We start from the raw sequence: 9,579 nt of genomic DNA, 5'->3' as shown, positions 1-9,579 counted from the left end.
TGTGTGTGTGTGTGTGTGTGTGTGTGTGTGTGTGTGTGTGTCTCTGTGTGTGTGTGTGTGTGTGTGTGTGTGTGTGTGTGTGTGTGTCTCTGTGTGTGTGTGTGTGTGTGTGTGTGTGTGTGTGTGTGTGTGTGTGTGTGTGTGTGTGTGTGTGTGTGTGTGTGTGTGTGTGTGTAGCAGGAGGGGGGTTGAGGGGTTGAGTGATACACAGTGATGGATGCGTGCTACTCTTGTGTAACTTCTGGGTTAAAATCCCTCTTGAGTTCTGCCACGGCATGCCAGGCCGGAGACAAGAAGTAACCCCAAATAAACGGCCTCGTCAGTCAATACTGGTTCGATACAGAAAAAAAGTTGTTCTGCAACAGTTTGTTGTTGTTGTCGTTGTTTGAGACGTTTTAGATCAAGCAAAACTGCAACAATTCACAAGACTGTGTGGTAGTCTGGGTATTACTCCCTCGCTCCCCCCGCTGTGTGTGTGTGTGTGTGTGTGTGTGTGTGTGTGTGTGTGTGTGTGTGTGTGTGTGTGTGTGTGTGTGTGTGTGTGTGTGTGTGTGTGTGTGTGTGTGTGTGTGTGTGTGTGTGTGTGTGTGTGTGTGAAACGACAACTAAATAGCCATCACAATTGGAGCATTTATCGTCCATTAGAGTCGTTTTGGGAACGTCTCGTAATTAAATTGTGTCTATAAATCGCAGAATCGCACATAAAGCGGGGGGGTCTGAACAGCGTCCACGTTTCCCCGTTCGCCTCGTCCCCCCCCCGCTGTGAGACACATGTGACTGAGTGGTGGAAGGGGAGAGGAAGAAAGAGAAAGAACACATGTTCGAACAGATTGCCGGGAACATTTCTCATGCTGCAACTCTGTAAAGAAAATGGCCATCAATGTGCAAAGAAGCGTCTCTCTCTCCCTCCCTCCCTCTTGCTCCGTTCTCTCTCTCCCTCCCTCCTTCTTTCCCGTTCCCTTGCTCGATTCCTCTCTCTCTCTGTTCCCCTCTCACCCTTCCTCCCTCTCTCTCTCTCCCTCTCATCCTCCCTCCCTCGCTCTTTCAACCTCCCTCTCACTCTCTCTCCCAACCTCCCTCCCTCTCTTCCCCCCCCCCCCCCCCCCCCCCCCCTCTCTAACCCTCCCTCCCTTTCTATACGACCTTGGGTGAAAGACGGCTCCCATTCAAATAACTATATAAGGGGGATTTCAGGGGTTAAATAAAGGAGGGGGGCTGGGGGTTCTGTTTCAGCTGGTGTGAAAGGGGGAGAAGTAAAACTTTTATTCATCACAGGGTGACACTCTGGAGAAGCTAATGATTCATGGACTTTGGCGGGGGGGAATTAGGTTGAGGTGGTGGTGATGGAGGAGGAGTGGGGAGCAGGGTGTCGGGGTGTGATGCGGAGCGGAGAGCGAGTGAGTGAGAGAGAGAGAGAGAGAGAGAGACAGAAGGGGGGCTCAATGGGGTTTGAAAACTGTTGTCACACACCAGCGGACAGGTGTCTGATGTCAAGTAACTCAATCCCTTAAAGGTTTTCTTTCTTTCTTTTTATCCGAGGGATTTGACGATACAGACATGGGCGGCTGGGGAATATGGAATCCCCCCCCCGGGACCCCACACGGCCACTAGGGGGCTTTTGATTAGGACTAAAGGTGTGTGTGTGTGTGTGTGTGTGTATGTGTGTGTGTGTGTGTGTGTGTGTGTGTGTGTGTGTGTGTGTGTGTGTGTGTGTGTGTGTGTGGCATCCGTGTGCGCAAGCCATGTATCTCCCCCAACGTCATATCAGTATTAGTAACTAATCTCATTCTGTGTATATTTAGGTAATGGTGTCATCATTAATATAACACACAATTAATGGTGCGTTTGTTTTTTGCCTCACACAGCTGGGTCAACACATGCCGGGTACCATAGGGTCTGGTCAATGTGGGGGGGGGGGATTCACCAGCCATTGTCCCGGTGTATTCATCGCTGCGCTGGGTTCCTTGGTCCACACTGCAGCACTGATAACGTGAATGGAGCGCGCCCGTAATTAATGTTACGAGTCCCACCTGTGTTTACCCGGCTATTGCGACACTTTGGGGCGAAGAAAGGAGAGAGGGCAACGGGAAAACACACACCAGACAAAACAGACCCGAGATCAACGGTCCGGCCTTTGTGTCGGACCCACACGCAAACACGCACAAGCAGGCACAAGCACACAATGACACACAACGACAAGGCCTCGGGCATCCCGCCCATAAAGGGAGTCTGTTCAGAGTGTGTGAGAGAGAATGGAGGTGTGTGTATGTGGGGGTGGGGTGTGTGTCCGCTTACATTCAGCGTTGGTGAGGTGCATCAGCAGAGCCAGGAGCAGCGACAGCAGCAGAACCTTGGGCACAGGCGTCGGCCCGGTTACGGCTCTGCGCATGGCGGGACAGCTGGGCACCTGCATGCTACTGGCAGCCTCGTGGCGCGCTGGCTCACAGAGCCACGGGATTCAGGTCTGGTCCGATCGCTCAGATGCAGGGTATTCACAGCCTGCAAGGAGGAGAGAGGGGAGAGGAGAAAGGGGAGAGGAGGAGAGAGGAGAGGTGATGAGGAAGAGGGAAGAGGGGAGAGGAGGAGAATAGAGAGGAGATGAGGAGAGAAGAGGGGAGGAGAGGAGTTTAGGAGGACAATAGAAAGGGTGAGGAGGAGAGGAGATGACGATAGACGGGAGTGAAGGGAGGAGGAAAGGATAAAGGAGGGAGAGGAGGAGAAAGAAGAGAATGCGTTAGACAAAGCTGTTTGGCTGCATGGGTTTTATCTCTCCCTGCACATTTGTGTCATCCCCTTGCAGCCCCCACCACACACACACACACACACACACACACACACACACACACACACACACACACACACACACACACACACACACACACACACACACACACACACACACACACACACACACACACACACACACACACACAGAAAGTCGGGGCTGCAGCTGACAGGGAAATAGGAAGAGGCTGATGTGCTTGCGGGCTACGTTCTGACACTCCTCTAAACGGAACAGTCACTTTGCACACTGCCATACGTGCACGCCGACACTAAGTGTGTGTGTGGAAGGATATGTGCGCGTGTGTGTGTGGGTGTATGTGTGTGTGTGTGTGTGTGTGTGTATGTGTGTGAGCAGGGGAGATAACTTGCACACATGAAGGGGTGCACATATACGTTTGTCTCCCGCTCGCTATGCAGAGGTTGTGAAGGCAGAGAGCTTTATTCTCTGGCTGTTGGCTCAGATCAGTGATGGCATGCCGTGGATCCGAACACGGCCCGTCGTCTTCATTTCATTTCACAACTTTGTGTGAGAACATTGTTCATCCATCCCTCAGCAAAATGAAGCCACTTGTACCCGACGTGAAAAACCCAAACCATAATGCAAACAACATTATTATTATTAATAAGGGTATTATTAATTATTAATAACAATGATATTTAATGATAACACGATTACCAATATTTCTTACATTTTAATAATAATAATTATGCTTTAGGATTCAGACAGAGTGAAACGCTAATGCTAACATATCCCTGGTAGAGAGCCTAAACGCTATAAATACGTCAGTCGTACAACTGCAGGCTGCTGAACAGATGCCTACAATAGCAAACCGACGTCTACTCAATTCTCCTCCCCATAATGCAGTGCCGCAAGTGAGAAACCCAGTGGGCTCCGACACAGTGTACCCCCATCTATCCTCCACTCCGTGGGCCTTAATAGCCGAGAGTGCCCTTAAATGGATTAGAGGTAAAATTAAGTGTACTCCAAATCTATACAATGTGATAAAGTAGCCTAGCTTTAACACAAACACACACACACACACACACACACACACACACACACACACACACACACACACACACACACACACACACACACACACACACACACACACACACACACACACACACACACACACACACACACACAGGGTACACAAGCCCATCCTTCAAATCGGTTCAAGTGCTACTTTAACAACCAACGCGATCCGTAAGACATAGTAGGGGAAGTGTTGGCATTTGCGTCCGCTGCCACGGAACCTTTAGTGGGGAGAGGCCGAGCAGCAGGCGGCAGAAATCAATCCGACACAGTGAGCTAGTATTAGCCGCTGCTCCGCTCCATCCCTTGTCATCCATTTCCTTTAAGCCAGCGTTTGATCCTGAGAGATGGATGCTCTATCTTAGCCGCCGCCGCGGCTACGGCTAACCCCCACCCCCGCTGCCGCCGCCCCCCCAACACACACATGCACGCACACGCACACACACACACACACACACACGGGGCTGACTGGTGCGGTAAGCTAAAGCATGTGATCTTTAAGAAGGGGGAAAGCTAGCGGTAGCGTGTCACGGTGCTAGCTAAGCTGGGTTAGCGCTCCTGTAGTCTGGGTGGTTGTGCAAATCTGACCCGCTGTGCGACGCGGGGCCTTAGCGGGGAGATACCGACGCCAGGGGACGATGATGCTATGGGTTGGCTTGTGCGCTATGTGCTATACGCTAGCAGCTGGAAAACGTGATGACAATGCTGTGAACTCACTAGCCGCACTTAGCTACGCTATGTGAGCGTGGCGCAGACATTTCCCTCGATTCCCTTGTTTCATTATAAAAGCCAATTTTGCCTTCCCTTCCTTTCCCTTCGAGGAGATGAATAAACAAAGAAAAAAAAAGGAAAAGAGGAAAACAAAAACAAAAGAAAGGAGAGCGATGAATAAGCGTTGGCATAATGAGAGGCGGGAGCAGGCGGTGCAGAATACAGCGCATGTTGCGGCGGATTGGTGGGGGATGGAGGGTGGAGACAGAGGGAGGAGGAGGTGGGGATGGGAAGTGGAGGAGGAGGAGGTGGAGACGGGGGGAGGAGGAGGTGGGGATGGGAGGTGGAGGTGGAGATGGGGGGAGGAGGGGGAGGTGGAGATGAGGATGGGGATAGACAAGAGCACATGTCACCCAGCGCCTCGGAGGAGAGGCGAAACCCCGCTCATGATCGACGGCGTGAGGATGAGCGATGCGGGGGAAGGAAGGCGAATCAATTTGAAGGCAATCTTCGACCCCCGCACCCCCCTCCCCCCCCGAACATACAGACAACACAGGTCTGCACACACACACACACACACACACACACACACACACACACACACACACACACACACACACACACACACACACACACACACACACACACACACACACACACACACACACACACACACACACACAGGCCTGCGCACAATCACACACACACAACACAGGCCTACGCACACACAACCACTCACAGGCCTACGCACAATCACACACACACACAGGCACACACACTCACATGATCACACACACACGCACACACGTTAGCAGGAGCGTGCGGACACTCAAGACGCACCATGCGTTAAGTTAGTAGCTCTCGTGCCGCGGAGGTGATTAGAGCCAATCGGATACAAGAGAGCGAAGGGAACAAAAAATAAATAAAACACAGTCACTTCCTGTCTGTCCTGGTTCGATGTTGCGAAGCCCGTCCATCCAAACTCAGAGCCACCACCGTCTCAGGTAATCAATGGCTGGTCGGGATTTGCATAATGACATGACATTAGGGACGGCGAGATGGGAGACGCACTCAGCGCTCGCTCCTTCCTCCTCGGGCAGCATCCGCTCCACACACACACGCACACACACACACACACACACACACGCACACACACACACACACACACACGCACGCATGCTCACAGGCAAACAAAGCCATCTGCATGTTGTATAAGCACCAGCGAGGGGGCGGGACGTGATGCCAGGAACCTAGCGTGGCGCTGGAGGCTAGTGTCAGGCTAGTGTCAGGCTAGTGTCGGGCTAGAGGCTACGTTGTCCCATGGTACCTGCTAAAGGGCTAAGAGATGATCCTATCCCTCCATCATTTAGGAAATGGGTGGGTGGACGGCCTCTGCTCCCAAACGGTGGGAGGGACGGTTACTGGAGCGCAGTGCTGCACGATTATGACGAAATAAATGAGAAACATTATCTTTTCCCCGATTTTGCGATTATGATTATTAACATTATTATCGATTTCATTAATATTCTGTGCCGCAAACTGCATGATAAAAAAAATGATGATGATCATTAAGCAGCGGCGGGTTTTGTTATTTGATTTGAATGCGACCGGCGTACAGAACCTGTTTTATTTTATTTCTTGGATCTTTTGTCTTATTTAATAAAAAATTAGCAATTAGCTAATTGCGGAAGTCAAAATCCGGATCCCCATAAATATGCTATTAATTGTACGGCCCTACAAGAAGCGGAGGTTGAGGGGGCGGGGGGGGGGGGTGGTGTACTCTGAAACGATTCTTCACCATTACCATATAATCTCCTCACCCTCAGCTGCCACCACCCACCGTCACCCATTTCAACGTCTCCCGGCAGCGTGGCCATTTCCCCTCTCCCTTTCTCTTGGAGGGCGCCGTTCAATTTCACACATGGCGACGGTGCCACCAGAGCCACCCATTGACGTTTATTGCGGCAGAGCGGGAATAAAGGAAGGATGAAAGAAAAACAAATCTAGTCCTTCTCCCCCCCCCCCCCCCCCGCACCCGCGCCCCGCTGGCATTGTGGTGTTCCCATTCAGCAACACTTCATTCAAAGGGTTTGGCTGCTGATAGCGATCGTGCATTATTAAACAAAGCCTGACAACATGCACATTGTTAATTAGAAAAAAAGAGAGCGGGGAGGGGGGGGGCGGCGGGGGGGCGGAGGAAGGAAATTCGAGGAGCTGTGGAGCTGTTGTTCTATCTCTTCCTCCTGATGCTTATCAGGGGGAGAGACAGAGTGGGAGACAAAGAGGGGGAGACGGAGAGAGAGAACGATCTCCTAGCAGGCTTTTCTACTCTGCTGTTGAAGTGTGTGCGTCTCTGCCATGATTAACCCAATCCCAGGGTCATTGTTGGAGCATTATCATTAGCGTGTGTTGGGGGGGGGGCTGGGAAATAAAGGGTTGTAGTGCATTTCGAGCCAATAGCTATCCGTTGTACATGATGATGGTTTTTACTGCGATATCTGAGCGGAATGGCCAAAGTCTGAGGCCAGGATCGCATCCATCACCACAGCTTCAGTGGTGGCTGCGTCCCACTGGTATCAAAGTGTAATAGTCCACTTAGAAACAAGACGGCAACAAATTGGAGTTTGGTGTTGGTTTTAATGAAAACATAGCTGCAAAAAGCAGAACATTTTCGCTTTTCTCTGTGTGTGTGTGTGTGTGTGTGTCTGTGTGTTTATTTACCAAGGGATTTGTTTTAAAGAGATGTTTGTAAGGCTATTTTCAGACTCATTCCATGAACTGCGAAGGAAGGACCCATACTGTGTTATTTTATTTTCTCGCTGACCATATAACCCCAGTAATGCTGTAATTAAATTACAACCACCTAGACTATATATCCCCCCCCCCTCCATCCTCTTCCATGCCTTACAAGGACAAATCACATAACCTTTAAAAATGAGGGGGGTTTGCACAACGTCGGCACTAGGGTGTGTGAGGGGGTTTGTTCACCGCCCCGCCCATCGTACCTCGGAAGGTGAAGGGATGAGAAATCTTTGCTTCGCTTTATAAACCCACACCTTTACCCATTTCCCACCCGGACGAGGGGGGGTTAAATAATGCAGCCGTTCACCCAGCTCATCTGAAAATAATCCTATGCAGGGCTCCAGCAGTAAACGGGGGACCGGGAAGGGGGTGGGTCCTTATAAGTCCTAATGGTTTCTGTGATCTTCGCTGACCTTTTTCCCCAAAGATGAAGAATCGAGACGAGCCCCGGAACTCAATTACTGCTCAATTAAGGCGAGATAGCCGCCATACGCATACCTGGTGATTTCTGACAGTCAAAGGGCACGCGTCTTGGAGGTCAGTGTTCACCAACGCGCGCACGCACGCACGCACACACACACGTGCACACACACACACACGCGCGCATGCGCAAAGACACACACACATAACACCCTCGCGCACACACACACATGTGCGCACCCACACGTCCATACACACACACACACACACACACATTCCACCACTGCCGCGGGAGGAACGGTGACATTGCAGTAAGAAAGGGAAGAGCTCGTGCATAAAGATGGCTGCTCATCACACACTCACGTCGTCGCACCCTCCGGTGCTCATTTGAATATGTCATGTGACGGTGGTTATGAAATATTCCTACACACGCACACACATACTCACACATGTGTCACCGCCCCCCAACGCTATAAAATAAACAGAGTGTCGGTTTAAAGTCTTGTGCTACCAGGGATGCTGGCTACGTGTCAGGATACCAGCTTTGGTCTTTCTACCCCCCCCCCACCCCACATCACACACTCACTCGCTCTATAAGGTGCTGTCAGATATTAAATTAGTTTCCCTTGTTCCACTTCGAACGCTGGCACTTCCTCAATCTTTCATGAGCACTACCTGATGAGCCCGTCTCTCTCTTTCCCTCTCCCTCTCTCTCGTCCTCAAGGTCCCTTACTTCTCCCTCTTCCCACAGTTATTTCCCACTGATTTAGGGCCAGCTTGAGCCACTCTCTCAACCCCCCCCCCCCCCCCCCCCCCGCTGTCTTTCCCCACATAACCCCCTTCAAACCCTTCCCTCTCCAAATCTGCCGCCGTGTGCAATAACATCCCTCAGGCTAAGTAAGCTCTAGACTAGACTCATCTGAGACCCATGACATTCACCGCTTAGAACTCTTTAGTTGCAATACTTATTTTCTACCCCATCATGCGACCTCCCTAGAGCCGGCCTCCCCAAAGTCGTAAACCATCCCAACAGACACTGGGGTGTCTCAGTGTACGCCAAACGGGCTAAAACATGAAATCCCCGTTCATGCTAGCGTCCGGGACGCTATTGTATTTTTCGTAGGAGAAGACTGGGAATCTCGCCTCTGATTGGTTAGAAGGGCTCTCCTTTAGATCGTGTTTCGATTAGTCCTAGTTAGGGTTAACCCTAACCAATCAAAGGAGAGCCCTTCTAACCAATCAGACGCGAGAATCCCAGACTTCTACACAAAACACATTTTTTGTCCGGGATAGCGCTAACCAGGCTCAGCGGTCGCGGTAGTGATCACGGTCCGACATATAAGGAGCATAAAAAGATTTGATTACTCTCCGGTGATGATAGAGCACACGGTGGCAGGCAGATGAGTCGCTGATGTCGTTTGCGGTGCGCCCGTGCTACCATGGGCCCAGAGAGCACTATTATCGCCGCGGGAATCTAATAGAGGCGCCCCCTGCTTGTCTGTCTTTGGGGGTAATTGGTTTAAAAAAGCACCTGCTGCGGCAATGAACTAAGCCATCACTGTCCCCGGTCCTGACATATTTTTTTCATCTCTCTTGTTTCTTCTTTTTGCCTCTAATCCCCACCAAAGAAGAGGAAAAAAAAAAAGGCTGTTACAGAGAAATGTCAAAGCCATTTCGCCCGCTCACACAAAATAAATTGTTTGCTTTCAACGCCGTTACCGTTGGCAGGGGGCCTCCAACACAAGGCGAGATGACTTTACAGATCAGAAAGGAAACCGATAAGAATACAGCATATCATTTGATGCACTGTGCGTTATATAAAT

At 50.8% G+C, this 9,579-nt stretch overlaps 2 long non-coding RNA genes across 2 annotated transcripts in view; one reads left to right on the top strand and one right to left on the bottom strand.

Annotated features, from left to right (window-relative positions):
• The window catches only part of LOC132445631 (uncharacterized), a 225,607-nt gene that overhangs the window by 100,834 nt on the left and 115,194 nt on the right, over window positions 1-9,579 (top strand). The gene's annotated exons all lie outside the window — the stretch shown is intronic.
• The window catches only part of LOC132475760 (uncharacterized), a 46,137-nt gene continuing 36,558 nt past the window's right edge, over window positions 1-9,579 (bottom strand). Inside the window, exon 2 of the long non-coding RNA XR_009529981.1 lies at window positions 1-2,499. This is a non-coding gene — a long non-coding RNA (uncharacterized LOC132475760). The remainder of the gene's footprint in view (window positions 2,500-9,579) is intronic.

Source organism: Gadus macrocephalus, chromosome 17, assembly GCF_031168955.1.
Source record: "Gadus macrocephalus chromosome 17, ASM3116895v1".
Classification (NCBI taxonomy): Eukaryota; Metazoa; Chordata; class Actinopteri; order Gadiformes; family Gadidae; genus Gadus; species Gadus macrocephalus.
The sequence above is the reverse complement of the archived record's forward strand: the minus strand, read 5'-3'. Positions and strand labels throughout refer to the sequence as shown.